Below are 15,540 nucleotides of genomic sequence, written 5' to 3'. Positions count from 1 at the left end.
AGATGGGAGTGACGGCGTGACGCATGGTCGCGGCCTCGCCTCCTCGCCTCTCCTCGGCCCCCGCCCGGTCCACGACAACAAATTAGGCCAGAGGCTTAGCAGCCAGTGGCCACACACCAGCATGCTGGGCTCCTCCTCCCCCCAGCGGGGGCCCGGAACAAAACCCCCTGCCACTGACCTAGATTGTTCCGCTCGCCGGGCCGCGTTTTTAATTAACCAATCACTTTTATCAAATGCTAGCGTGATTGTTGTGTTATTTATGATTGTGCGTGCGTGCATGTCTGATGGATTCCTCCCGGCAGTGCTTGTTGTTGCCATGCATGTGTCCGCCCTGCAGGGGGCGGTGCTGCTACAACGGTGGGAGTGTTGTTTTCCTCCCTCTCTGGAGCGAGGGGAGAGTTTTCCGTTCACCGGCGTGTTCGGAGACGTCGAGGACCCTGGCGGTTTGGAATCGCGTGCGATGGCGTGTTTCCCCGAAGCCGCGCGAAGAGTCACTCTATTAAAAATCGTGCCAGAGTGTGAAAACCACTAGTTACTACTTCAGGCGTTTTTTTGGGGGGTTCCAAATGTTTTTTTTCCAACCCGGAAAGAGAACCAAGCAGAAATGGCGGCGACGCAAACTGTGTTGGCAAAACAACCATCTCTTTGTCACCGTAAAACAAAAAAACAAAATGTTACTATTCTTGAAAAATGTGTATGAGTGGAGTATACAAGTACTGAGTGTGATAGGATTCGGAATCAGAGCCTCCTGGTACAGAAGGTACGCTTGATGCATTTGAGCTGTTTTTCATCCGTCGCCTTGACGACGACCCCATCACGAACAGCGTGCAGCTGAAGACCGGCGGTCCCTGGCCCCGTGGGACCCGAGGGCCGGGCGGAGCGCCGATGTGGCTCCACAGCGGCTTCCTCGACACAGCCGAGGTCCGGCGGCTGGGGTTGTTGTTTTAAAACCGGGGCTCCTGGAAAGAATCAGCAGGTCTTCCTGCGGGAGTTCCCAGGCCCTTGAGCGAGGCCCCGCCTCCCCCACGGCTCCGGGAAAGATCTGCCCCGCCGCCTGTGGCTTTGGCCGTCTGGCTGGCTGCGTGGTGTCGGTGGTGGCGGCGGCGAACAATGGGCTGCTGTGTGTTTACTCCCCAGCCCCGTCCAAGTCAACACTCACACCTACAGGACAATTACCCACGGGCTTGGGGAGGGAGGTCACATTAGGGGTGATGTGATGCAGCGTTTCGTGGAATTGCGCCTTTTTTTGTTTGTTTTTTTTATAGTCAGATGACAGCGGATGGGATGTCATTGTGATGTCATTCTTGTTATGGAGCAACCATGTTTATGAAAATATGGTGGAGGTGGTGGTGAAGGCTGCCCTGCATTCAGATAGAGCCCACATTCGTCACGATGCTCTGCCGCGCCACGACCATCTGGGGGAAGTTCTGCGAGATTTGCATGTTGCCATGGCAACCCATGAAGATTTTTTTTTTTCCTCCGTTTGTTTTGCCTTTCGCGTGCAGGTACATCATCTCTGAAAACTCCTAAAATTATCCCAGTTCTGCGGCGTTGAAAAAACCCCACAAAAAAAACAGCCAATCAGATGATAAGCTGAGGAACATGGAGCGGGGAGGCACGGCGGGCTGGAAATGCTAGCTGGTTAAACCAACATCGTACCCCCCTCGGCGCCCACGTACCCCTGGGCAGGGCTAATGGAAAAAAGACTCAACGCCATGAACCGCGTGCTCACACACACACACACAAAACAAAACAGAAAAACACACAGCAGTCGGACGCAATCAGGAAGTGGAATTTTCCAGACATGAGCGACAGCGTGCCGCGGTTTCATCTGGAGAACATAAAGATTGATCACTTTGAAGGCGAGTTTTAAGGAATGTGTGTACTTGCTGACATTTCGAGCTGTCATTGGGTGGGAGGCGGGGCTTAACCCTGGCGAGTCAGTTGTCAATCAAGAGTCCTCGTATATAGACGTCCATCAACAGACAATTTAAGAGTCGTCAATGAATCTGCAGACAGTTTTTGGACTGAAATGGAAATGTCAACTTCACGTCGGGTAATATCCGATGTTATATTGTATCGTTAGGTTTGGATCGAGGTTAAAGGTCAACAGATGAGTTAGGAGCGCTGAACAAACCCAAACCAAAATAGTGAAATGTGCTCTTTGGTTTCTGAGGCCATAACGGTGAGACAAAGGTGAAGTCCAGGTGGGAATAGCAAACGCTACACCCGATCTAGCAGTCATTAATTAATTCATTCATTTATCAATCTCAGCTGTCATTGGGCGAGAGGCGGAATTCACCCTGGACCGTCGGCCAATCATACGTCCACATCCAGACATGCAACCACTCACTCGCTCATTATACACATTATAAATACAGAGGCATCAAAAAGGGACATAAAACCATTCACGCATCATGTAAGGGCATACATACATTCACTCTTTCATTAAAAATTCATGTGGGGTGGCGTGACGCGGAAGGTAGAGCGATCGTCCTTGGAACTGAACATCCATTGTTCGATTCCTGGCTGTTGAGCAAGACCAACTGCTCCCCTGGCGCCGCTAGATGGCAGCTAACTGCTCATGGTTCATCCATGGTGGGTTAAATGCAGAGAAGGAACTTCCTGCAAGGAATTAATTAAGTATAGTACATTTAAATTCAACCGTTTGCTCCCTCATTCACTCTCCTGGTTCTCCAATGAACCCCCTGCATGTTCTTGGACTGTGGAAGGAAAGAGGTGGACCAAAACGGGGGGAAAATGGAGACCCCACACAGAAAAGCCCACTCACCCTGTGGGAGTTGAACCAAGGACCTTTTTGCTGTGAGCCAGAAGCGTCAATATTCCCAGGTAAGATATAAATCTATTAAATATTGATCAGCTGCTTCCCCCCCTGTTCACATAGAGCACTGAGATCCATTCACACCAAGTGTTGCCAAAATCTGATGTTTCACTTTCAAATCCCATCTCATTCATCAGCCTGTCAAGATGAAGCGGTGAGCGCTTCCTGCGTTTCACATCTGTCACCAGCAGAGGGCGCTGCTGCGGCTCATTGAGCCCCCCCACCACCGCCACCACCACTAATATCCTCATTTCTCTCATCATCTGTTCAAACACGGCGCCAGCGTTTTCCTCTGTTGACTGATGAGCCACTTCAAGTCCGCTCCCCTCTCCGCACCATCGCCCCAACCCCCCCCCAACCTCGCTGATGGAACGCCCCTCCACTGCCATTTGTACCCCGTCATGAGGGTATCATGCTTATAAAACCATGTAGCTTGTTATTGTGAGACACCTGGGTGAGCGGAGATGGGAATGGAGACAGGTGGCCAGGAAATTTACCAGGAAGTGCGTTTTAAAAAAAAAAAAAAGGTGTCCCAGAATTCGGTGAAAGGGGCCGGCGATGGGGGGGTGGGGCAGGGGGAGGGTTCTCTTGGCGCCGCAGTGCGTTGACCGCAAGGTGACATTGACCTTCAGTACCTGCAGCGGCATCCTAGCGCTGCAACAAGGGGGGGCGCGTTAGAAGGACTGGGAAGTGATCAGAAACTCTCAGCTACAATGGCAAAGTAATCAAATTACTTAATTTCCCATCAATCACCTGAATGCCAGTGTTTATCGTTTCTATGAAGACGCCCTCTCCTGCTTTTCAACAGGGAAAAACGCACCTGGCAGAAGGAGATCCAGTTCCAGGCCTTCAGCTAGCAGGCATGCGTTTGCGTTAGCATTAGCGATAGCAGCTACGTCAATGCAAGGCTTGCCGGTCGATGCTTGGGCGGCGCATTTGTGAAAACAAATAGTAAACTCCAGTTGTGAGGGATCTGGAAACGTTCTCCTGATATAATTTAAATAAAAGTAATTTATGAAATAGTATTACTGCGGCGAAATAAACTGTCAAGGAGTAGCAAAGCTACACTTTTTGCAGCAGGGCTCCCTGATGGCGGCGGGATGACCTCGCTGCAGCTGCGGCACCCATGTGCAGGCACACACACACACACACACACACACATCTGTTTAATTCTCGTCACCCCTCGCTGTGCGGATAGCGGTTCCTGCTCGGTCGCCAGAAACAAATCCGCACCTCAACCGAACCCGCCGTTTATCGGATCTGGGTGACGGGACGTCCTTAAGCTCGGAAGACCCTGAGCGCGTGGCTGGCTGAGGATCGGGGCGGAAAGTGCTGAGCCGGGCCGCCGCGGGGATTTTGGCAATTACATTCGGCAAAGTGCGGCCGTGTCACGACCGGTCGACTCAGAAGCGGGCCGGCACTTCAGTTTTCGCTCGGTGACGGATTTCGGGGACGATTCCCGCGCGGCTTTAATAGAAAATCCCCTCTTTCCATTAAGCCCCTCCCATTTTCTTAAAAATAAATGTAAAACATGTGCCCAGGCTGAGGGGAATTTTATTCCCCTTGGTTGCTTTGCATCCACCTACTCTTTGGTATGATGTGCGAACCGCAGTCGAGCAAGGTCATTACTTTTCTGACTGTGGCTGATGAGCCTACCAACAATGGCGACGTGCCCTGATGAAACTTGGACGTTTGAGGTCGGCGCCCCCAAAAAACGGACAGCCCTGCATCTGTTTCAAGACTAGCGGACCGGAGGGAAGCACACCCGCGCAGGTGTGCTTCTGAGAGAAGTGGGGGGGAGGGTCTATCTGGGTCAACCATCTGGGGAGCTGCCAAGGCGTCGGTGAAATGGGCAGCTGACCATCACAGCTGGCCCCACAAATGTGTTAGTAGTGTGTGTGTGTGTATACGCATACCAGGTAACATCTGCATTGCCACCGCCCAGAGCATCTATCTAGCCCCGCCACCTGAGCCCTCATTATGTTCTCTGGTGAGCAGAGGACCTTTGTGTGCCTGCGTCAAAAAGCTTGACAATTTATCTGGCTGTAATTACATGGGAATGTGTGTGGGGTCGTATTAGCATACAGAGACGTCCTTCTCTGTGCATTCCCGTTTTCGTGAGCTAATTGACCCGGGACTGAGCCCAAGGCCTCTCCCACCTGGTTCCCTCTCACCCTACAGTCACAATGGCAGCTCAGGCTCTCCCGCGCTGCTCCTCTTTCGCCGTCTGCGGGGAGGATGATGACAGAGGTGCTTGAAAAAGTAGGCCACGGCGCGTTGCCTTCGTGAGTGCGCAAGACGCCTCGGCGCTCGTAAGATGAGAGGTGTTTGTGCAGACCAGACAAAGGGCCCCCGAGGACACGTGGGGACAGGCGGACACGTGACATTGGCGTGTCGATATCGCAGAAAGAGAGGGATGGATGTCTCCAAGGGGCCTTCTGGGATGTACTACATTTGTACACTTCAGCAGGTGGAAATCTGAGCCTAGAAACTTGCTTCACTGGCTGAACCAGCAGGGGGCGCCATTCTATCAGAGAGTATGGATGTCCGGCCCGCTAAGGTCACTATCACTGCTAAGGTTACTTTCACATCTAATGTCATCAATGTTAACGTCGCTATCACTCCTAATGTCACTATCAATTCAAATGTGACCATCACCACTACAGTCACTATAAATGCTTATGTCACTATCACCACTAATGTCACTATCACATGTAATGTCATCGATGCTAATGTCACTATCACTGCTAACGTCACAATCACATCTAATGTCTTCAATGCTAATTTCACTATCACTCCTTATGTCACTATCCATTGGAATGTCACTATCACCACTAAAGTCACCATCGCATATAATGTCACTATCAATGCTAATTTCACTATGAATGCTAATGTCACAATCTCCGCTAAAGTCACAATCTCCGCTAAAGTCACTATCACATTTAATGTCATCAATGCTAATGTCACTATCATTGCGAATGTCACGATCACTGCTAATGTTGCGATCATTGATAATATTGCGACCACTATTGTCGCTGTCACCGCTAATTTTGTCTATAACTGTTAATGTCACTAGGACTGCTAATGTCACTTTTACCGCAAATAATAACTATAATAATAACTAAAATAACTCACAATAATATCACAACCAATGTCATGCCACTATCACTCCATCAAAAGCAGACCATTTGAATAAGATAAATCATAGTTATCGGTGCCTCCTTCATGTTTTGATCACTGTTGATCGTATCTGGAGGAAGAGGCTTAACGCGACGTAACGTAAACAACCCCATGCTAGCTTTGTTGGGAGAACTGTGCCTTTAACTGGATGTAGAAATGAATTCCATCCAAAACAAAAGACTAGTGTTTCAGCGGAGGCTGAGGCGAGCTGATTGGTGGACGGCAGCTTTTTAGGGCAAAACGTGACCTGGATTTATCGGATCAGGCGAACAAACCAAAAACTGGACAGTTTGTTTGTTATTGGTTTGGCCAATCAGCATGCCGAGAGGGATTAGTGGGGCAAAGCTGGTGGAGATGGTGTGATGACAGCATGTAATCTGTGCGGAACAGTGGCTAATCCTGGAGAGGATGGCATAGAAACTGTCACTTAGGAGAGAATTCAATGTTCTGATTGCCTAATTTCACAAGGCTTTGGGATTTACTCGGTTGCTCAATCGAGGGATTGACTGACGGATGAGCTAACTAATTTCTTTAACATGCTAGCCCTCTCAACACTACTAGTTCACTGTCACAAACCATCTGCTGGTCCGGATTAGCATAGCCTGTCTCTGCACCGCTTGCCCCCCCTCCTAGCATACCTGGCAACACTACATATGCCTGTCGAATTAAATCCATTGCCACGACCCATTAACGGCACACTTTGCCAAGATCTCACTCAACAAGCGAGCCACGGTTTGTCAGGCCACTGGCAGAGAAAGGGTAGAGTTGTACTTTTTTGAGATTGTTATCATTCCTTGCTGCAGTAGCAAGACTTCATAAATTTGACTCCTGGAAGACTTGAGTGCTTTGGCTCAGAGTGAGGTTATTCTATTTTTTTTTTTTTTTTCATAATATATCAAACAGCCGATATATGCTAGCTGGTTGACAAGGCTATGTGCGAGCCACCCGGTTGGGTATTCACAAAGCCCAGGTAGCTTGGAAAAGAGCGAGGTCTGTGCATAGCAGAAGCCAATAAAGCAGCGGCGTCAACGACAGGGCAAGGTTCACCCCCCCTTGCTACTCCTGCTAGGGGTGGCGCCACGGGAACCTCGCGTGGTTTCAACTGGTCGTCGCGCCAAAGGAGCCCGGAGACTACCTCGAGCTAACCCCACGCTCCTTGTGTGGATCCAACTACCGCGGAGAGCGGTGGCGGGAAAGCGGCAACTCCGGTCTAAATTGGAAGCAACGGTCCCCCCGGCGGGTTGGTGTCGGTGTCAGTGTGCCAGGCCGTAAACCACAGAGGGGAGCTGAGAGGTGGGCAGACGTGCCTGTGGTGCTCTCCCCGTATCCTACCCACCCCCTTTTTTGTTTTTCCACTCTTCTACCAAGTCCTCTTTTTCTTATTGTTGTTATTGTCCGATTCACGCCAGCACAAACATGGCTGTTTCCTTTTCGTGTAAGGCGCGTAAATCTTTTAAGATCCAGTTTTATTTATTTCTCTCTCTCGGTGGCCACTGGCAGGAGATTGTGGTTTTCACCCTGAAGCCCTTGACTTCGAGTGTGTAATTACAAGTTAAAGGATTCCGACCAAAGTCCCGCTTTGATAAATACATAACAGTAGTATTGTGAAAACAACAAAGTTAAGCTCTGGAGGAGCAAGCGGTGAGCCTGCAGCCAATAGCAGAAGGTATTTTTAAACCCATTTTTCCGATCTGACCAAAATGAAATTGCATGTTTATTTGTTTAAGTTGTAATTTTAGCACACAAGCACACGAAAAGAGAACCTATGACCCATCTACGCCTGTCGATTTTGATTCTGCCGATGGAAACGCTGGGTAACCTGCCAGTCCGGAGGTGGCTCACCTTGGTGTGAGGAAACAGGAGCCCCAATATGATCTAGCCCGCGGGAGGTGCTTCCGGTCTGTTTTTGTTCGCAAACACGGTGGCCCTTGTCCAGGAGCACGCGGTTGCTTCATGATACTTTTCCACACAAAACAAAAAAAACATGTGTACTCCTGAACTTTCTTTCAGGCCACCAACTGAAAAGGTAATAACCACGTTTTCCAATTCCAGCCGGTAGAAGGTTCTGCCGTCTTCTCATGGTCGGAAGCGACGGAGAGGCGTCATGCTAAACAGAGACCAGGCGCTGCCGTGGTTATGATTTAATTTTTTTTTCATACGGCTACTGAGAAGTTCCAGAACACTCCTGAAATCCCCTTGTTGGTTGGTTAGGCCCCACAGGAAAACAAGGCCAAAAAATCTGGGGGCGGAGCTGATAAGTATTTCTGATACGGCGAAGCTCCCTGGCGCGGGAGCAACTCCAAATTACATTGGTTTCCAATGTTGTCAAAAGCCAGATGTTGACGGGTGGTACTGGTGGAAAAGGGTATGAGATATTGTGGTGGAAGCTGTGGATGACTAAAGCCCTAACATCCAAGTATGCCCCACCCAACCCCACCCTCAGCCAGATGGAAGGAGGAGTACAAATATGTGGTTGCTGCGAACAGGGCCAGCATACGGTAGACACCAGCAAAAGGGCAGTTGTTTTCTGGGCAGTCGGGCATCAGCGGAGTACTTCGAACCCAGCGACATTCAGGCACTAGTACGGCCCCGCAGACAAAACAAACCCGGGAGCTGCGCGGCAAACAGCTGGGTGGTGACGGAGTAAACAGGCAAATAGCATTTCAATCATTTTATGTGCGGCATGTCATGTATGCAGATGGTGGTAGAGCACATAGGTGTGGGTGGAGCTACCTTGTCAGAGGTGACAGCAATATAATTGGTCAGGAAACAGAAACAGAAACAATTGTAGCTAGCGAGGTAGTGTACCAGTGAGGGTACTATCCGGCAGCCGGGGACTCAACCTAAAGGGCAAGGGCCTCCAACTGAAGTGCAAGGGCGTCCATCTAAACAGCCATGGTCTTTTGCAGCATGAAGGACCAAATCTTCCATCTGAAGTCTCAAGGCCCCCAGCAGCATCAGAAAGACCAAGGCCTGTATTTGAAGGACAGGGGCCTCCGGCTACATGGAAAGAGCTTCCATTTGAAGAGTAAGGCCTCCATCTGAAGGACCAAGGTCTCCAGCAGCATATCCAGAATCTCCATCTAAGTGACCAGGGCCACAATCGACAGGAAAAGGGCCTCCATCTAATTGGTAAGGCCTCCATCTGAAAGGTCAAGGCCTCCGGCAGCATGGCCAGAACCTCCATCTGAAGGAACAAGATTGCTATCTAAAGGGCCACGGCTTTAAGCAGCGTGGCCAGGACCTCTATTAGCACGACTCTGGCGGCTCCCCCTTCCTGCACATCTATGCAAGGTGGCCACCAGCAGAACAGTGAGTCCAGGCGAGGCGCCCGGTCAGTCGAGCAGCCTCCCCGACTCTTCACCGCCATTCTCCCAACCCCAAACCCCACACACAACCTTTGGATTGCCAGTCCAGTCCGGCAGGAAGGGCCCGAATAGAGTTTGCGCTTTAGCGGGCTGACGTTCTAACCATTAGTTCCACAGGAAAACAGTCAATAGACAAAGTAATTTGCCGGCAGTTCGGAGTTAATGGCTGACAAGTCAAAGTTGAACAGTTCTCTTTGCTCTGTTCGATGTGAAATCCGCTGAAGCCATCCTCTCTCCGATATCTCCTCGTAGAATAACGGGATACTAATGACTGGATAACAAAGTGCTTTCCGCTCTTCTCTCTGGTCCTGTTGCACCGGCAGAGAAAGATTCACAGCCATTACACTGCCGTGCTGCGTTGGACATCTCTCTCGTTGTTTGATTTTTTTTTTTTTTTTTTTTATAGCCGGCAGAGGCCACGGTTACATAAGGGTTACTATTTTGGTTTGCCGGAGAACCCTGACGACTGATGGGAGGCCAAAGAAGACTTTTCAGCCGCTGCCGCATCGCTAATGGATACTTTCAGAGACAATATGAAAGTTTAATCATTCGGGTTTTCCCTTTTTTTCGTCCTGGCTTGTTTGATTCCGGTAATTACTTTAATTCATTCATTCATTCTTTTACACCACACATCCTGCACTCCTGGATGGTGGGGGAGCAGCTGCCTAGCCTAGCCTTCACCCAGGACCAATCAGTCGATAGCAGGGGAACATCTAGAGACATACAAGTATTCACCCTCTCCTTCTCATGTCACATGAGCATCACCATAGAACATAACTTGTATGCCTCTCAAAAAGAGGCTTACGGTGTTCACCCTGTACTTTGCGTCACACAGATTATACAACCATTTACTCATTCCCATATCTGGACAATTTAAAGTCTCCAATGAACGTCCAACATGGTGGAGACAAGAGAATCTGGAGGAACCCCACGCAGACACTGGGAGAACATGGAGTCATGGGCAAAGAAAGGGTGAAGCCAGGCTGAAGCGCTGACCACTACTCTACAGTACCCATTTCCTCAATAAACAAATATGATTGAAGTTGTTAAATCCTATCACCATCTCTCTTCGTTCGCCCCGGTGTCTATTTTTGTCCCCGCTCTACCTCCGGGGACGAAATTGGCAAAGTGACATTGCGCGCGCTACTGAGTCAGCACGACGGCGACCCCAGATCGCAACACTTCGGTTATTCTCGGCGTGTAAAAGATCGCAGAGGTGTCAAACAATCCCCGTAAGGTACGTGACTGGCGGAATACTGGATTTTAGGAACGGGGAGCTGCACGTCACAGCAAGAACGTCCCCGGTTTGAGTCCCGACGGGGTCAACCCCGCGGTCCGGAATTTAGGATAAGCAGTAAAGTTTAGGTTATGAACAGCTTTGACCCGTCGCTGGAATGTTGGCAGCAAATTGCGTGACGTCATGCGGTGCTAAATTTTAGATAATCCGATCTCCCGACCCGATCTGTGGAGTGGCGCTCGCGGCGCGACCAATTAGACAGGACCTCCTCCATCATCTTCCTCTCAGCATCATCGCTTCACTCACAGACGCCAAATCAATTCAAGCAGGCTCATGGCTTGTACTGCTGCTGCTGCATGTGTGTGTGTGTGTGTGTGTGTGTGTTTGTGTGTGTGTGTGTGTGTCATGCTTGGTGCCGGGGCATTGGCGGGACAGAGCAGCGGCAGATGTGAGAGGTAATTTGGAGCCCTGAGAGACGCTCTGCAAAATGTTACAAAGCATTATGGGTAGCTGTGCCGTCATTGAACTTGACCGGGCTTCAATGACACCACAGTTTGCCCCCCACAACACACACACACACAATGTACTGTGTTACTGCGGGACAGATAAATGCAGAACACGCCAGGGGTTAGTCACAGAACACCAGGGTTGATTTCATTCAGCTTTAAGTGTGAATAAACACTTCATTCATTCATTCATTCTTTATCTACATGGGATGCCTGGACAGATACATAGCTGGCCAGACAGAATGACAGACGCAGATACACACACATGTATAGTCTATCCCTTACTGTGATACGTATGTAGGTGACAACACAGAAACACACACACTAACACGTTCATGTGCGTGCACGCAAGCAAACACATTGCTTAACCCTATTAAACGATGTGCAGATTCATGTACACGCATGCAAGCTTGCATACACGCACGCACGTGCACAAACACAGAATGAAACAGACAAACATTCCAGCATGGACACATATAGCGTACCCTTTACTGTGATACGCATGGAGGTGCCAACACCCACCCACACACACACACACACACGCGAGCAAACGCCCGAATGCAAATTCATGCGTTCATTCATTCGCTCATTATCGACATGGGATCCGACCGCTGTGATTGGCCGAGAGGCATGGGCACCAGTCCTGACCGACAACCATCACATAGATGTACAATGAGCCCCAGATGAAGGGCTGTGATTGGCTCAGACGCGGCGGTCACATTATTTGAAGAACCTGCTGGTATGGAGGTTAGGTGAGGACAAGTGTCTGTGTGTGTGTGTGGCTGTGTGTGTGTGTTATGTGCCTTTCACTGGAGGACTCAGATGGTGAACGGCGAGCGTCGGTGTGTGCAGAGGCCGAACTGTGCGGGCGCGGTGGTCCGGTCGCAGGCGGCTCCCGCTATGGGCCGCCGTTACATAACGCCCCTACACGTGCACGGCAACCATGACATCATCCAATGGAGACGGGCGCTTTGGGGGGAGCTGGGGGGGTGAAAGGGGCAGCGGTGGCGGGCAGAAGGGGGCAGAAGGGGCAGCAGTGAGCAAAGGCAGACAGGCTGCTGGCAGCGGCCTTCCTGACATGAACAGACAATGAGGTCATTGGTCGCCAAGGCCGATATTTTGTTGTTGCGGCGTGTTGTTGGGGGGGGGGGGTCTCACCGCGGGCTGTTCGACGATGACGATGATGGTGAAGACTATGAGAATCTTCGGCCCGCATGTCATGGTGCCCTGGTCACATGACTATAAAAACCTTGTAAATAAAACCGAACGGATGGAAATAATTAAAGTACTAAATAATAACGAAGCACTAACAAATTTTAAAGTACTCAAACAAGACGATCAGTCGCGCATCGTGGCAAAAGTTTCTAAAAAAAAAAAAAAGCCAAAGCCGTTAAACCTGACCGTAACACATTAATAGCAGTGCTATAATGGGTCTATAACGCAATTCATCTCACCTCGAGGGGTAGAAGCCCTCTCTGTTTTATTCATTAGATGGGTTTTCAAAATTTTACAGATATATCAAGTTTCCTTATAAGTAAAAAAAACAATGTGGGTAAAATGACAGCGCGCTATCTCTCCCTTCAGTCGACCTTAGATTATTGATAAAGACTAACATGATCAGCACGAAAGTATCCGTGCTAAGTCGCATCTGCCCATATGAGAACACACACATACACACACACCGGGGCTAACCATGGGTGCATAATGTCATCCGACTGCTCAGAAGTGCGCTTTTAACCTACCGGCAAATTTTCTGTCATTTTCTTTTCCTTTTTTTTCCCCTTTCTCGGCATGCAGCGGTCGAGCAGAGGCCATTTGTCACTTTATCCCATCAATTTTTCAGATATCGAACGCGCTCGTCCATTTACGTGCAGCGGCTCCGCGTGCATGCATAGGATGCTCCGCGCTACATAGGATTTAAATGGAGTGTGGGCGGATGGGGATGAGGAAAGAGGGAAGGGGGGGGGTTAAAAAAAAAAGCCATCACGGTGGGGGTGGGGGTGGGGGGGGCATGCACGCTCTTCAATACTTCAGATGTTTTCTTCGCCTGAGGATGATGGGATGAAGGCGTCGTACAATTACACTAATAGCTGCATAAAGGGCATCTCGTTTTGATACTTTATTTATTGTGACCTATGGCACTGCGGGTAAATTGGATGTAAAATATCCCCCCCTCCGGCCCCCCTGCCTGCCACCGCCCCCCGGCGACCACCCCCACCCCAGCTTTCTCCCGCAGAGAGGGCGAGCTAGCCGCGGGAGGCCGCCTTTGATTGACGGTAGCTGAACGGCGCCCGCTGCCAGTCGAGCCGCATTCTATTGGATGCTAATTACCGGAGCTATAGTGTTACTGTGCAGGGCAGGGATGCCTATGTTTCTTGAGAAGGTTTTTTTTTTTTTTGCCCCTAAATCGATGTGGCGCTTGGGAGGAGGGCGAGGCATCCCCTCAGTCAGGCGGTAATCCGAGTCCGCCGTCCAATCTGAGGGGACTCATCTCGGATCTGAAGGATGAAAACATCCCTTTGTGAGAAAGCTGGTAGTTAGTGCCAGCCTTGCTTCTAGGCTAGCCACGCTGTCATAGGCTAACTCTGCTGACGGATATAACGCAATTCTAACTCCATGTCCCTTCATTAGTGCATGATAGTAGCCTCGTATCTTCTCCCAAGTCCTTGAGCTTTCTCATTTGCATATGAATATTAAACCTATTATTGTAATATATAATCTGTTAGCATGTAACTGGTATTAGCAGTGATAGACCATTCCACCCTCCTTACAAACATCATCCCCTCGATCTCTAGCACACTTTCTCTCTCTCACTCTCTTCTATCGGTCAAGGCAGGTTGCCTATATCCAGCTTGGATTTGTTCAAGATTCCCACGCTGGTAAAAGGCATTGTTTCCTCGCCACCGGCGCCAAGTGTGCTCTCATTGGGGGGTGAAATGCTCGGATTCTGGAGATCACATGTGTCGAACTCAAGTCCCGCAGGCCAAATGTGGACCACCGTATCATTTTATGTGGCCTGCGAGAAATTGTCCAACAAATTGTCCAAGAATTAAAAGGCGAATGTTACATATGCATATAACACTTTTGGATTTGAATGAGTAATAAATTCAGTTATTTACCATTAAGGAGTAGTTACATCTATTTCACATTACATTTGGTTTCATGTCGTTACATTTATACTTAGTTACATTTAGTTACATTTATACTTTTATCACTACATATTGCCCTTTGAGGACAACCAAATTTTCTGATTTCAGGCTATTTCAATCATATACTATGCTATATATCTACTTTTACTGCTATTTTTCCATAATAATCTCCACACCCTCATCACATTTGGCCGTGTACGGGCGACCCAGCTCCAGTTCGGTATTCTTAAAAAAGAGAAAAAGAAAAAGAGAGAGAAACAGGAAGTGGCCGGACCAAAATAACCGTCCTTGCTGTGAAAAAAAATAGGAAACTTCGGCATATTGGTGACCATCTTGACGTCGGTGCGCTGCCAGCCAACCAGCTGGAGTGCGAGGAAAATGTGGCTGTGTGAGCACGGCAGTGTGCGAGTGTGTGTATGTGTGTGTGTGTTTGGCAGGGCCAGTCAACTTCATTCACTCCTTATATAACATGGGGGGGGGTCATTCCAGAAAAATGTGACAGCGAACTCATGCCATGACGCAGCCGTGTTGGAAGGTTGAGCTGCGGGGAGAAACATCACAACGGCACGTCTTCACTGCTTCTCAGTCCGTGACACACACTAACACACACACGTCTGGACTCGTAGCGACCTACAGCCAATTACTGTTGAATAAACAGCGCTGATGGATGTGAGAGCACGGCAGCAGGCGGCTGGTGTGTCGCTCCACCTGTGTTTTCTTTTAAACATTCCTCACCATTCAGCTTCAGTCACCGGAGTGATTTCAGTCCCAGCTTCACACGCATGCACACACACTTTCGGGAAAGAATACGCAAAGCCTTAAATGAATAAATCTGAGAACACCTCAAGCATTTGAAGGGTTGGTTCAGTTAAATGTCTTTTTGAGTCAATAAAATTATTATATTGCTGGTTCTTCTTTCAATTTTCATGTTATTTAATTTCTAGCCTCGATCGAAAGAATTTAAAGCATTTTTATAAAAAAAAAATTAAAAAAAAGAAAAAAAAAATTCTCCTTTTAAGAAGAATTACGTTATTTTCTATAAAAATAAAATTCCAGATATTTACAAGCCGTCCGACGCCACTTTTATTGTTTTGTTTTTCCCACGATGAATAAAGGATCTAACAAACCAGGGCTTGTTTACATGCGGCGGCCATGACGGTTTTGGCCGTGGCAGCGTAGGTGTAACCCACCTCTTTCCGCCCATTCCATTCACTCACCCTTCATTCTGCCTCTGTGCACACAGAAGGGGAGCTGTCCG

General features: G+C 49.0%; 1 protein-coding gene across 3 annotated transcripts in view; it reads right to left on the bottom strand.

The window, feature by feature from the left end:
* adarb1b (adenosine deaminase RNA specific B1b) overlaps positions 1-15,540 on the bottom strand; it is a 117,495-nt gene that overhangs the window by 53,889 nt on the left and 48,066 nt on the right. Inside the window, exon 1 of one of the 3 annotated variants that reach the window (XM_086145330.1) lies at positions 12,876-13,015. The exons of the other annotated variants lie outside the window; for them this stretch is intronic. The gene's annotated coding sequence lies outside the window, so the exon portion shown is untranslated. Of the gene's footprint in view, positions 1-12,875; positions 13,016-15,540 lie in introns of those variants that run through there. 3 annotated transcript variants of the gene reach the window in all.

The sequence above is a fragment of the Fistularia commersonii genome, chromosome 4 (genome assembly GCF_037954325.1).
Source record: "Fistularia commersonii isolate RoL2024-O1a breed Wild chromosome 4, RoL_Fcom_v1.0, whole genome shotgun sequence".
Classification (NCBI taxonomy): domain Eukaryota; kingdom Metazoa; phylum Chordata; class Actinopteri; order Syngnathiformes; family Fistulariidae; genus Fistularia; species Fistularia commersonii.
Note: the sequence above shows the minus strand (reverse complement) of the source record. Positions and strands in the feature narration are given on the sequence as shown.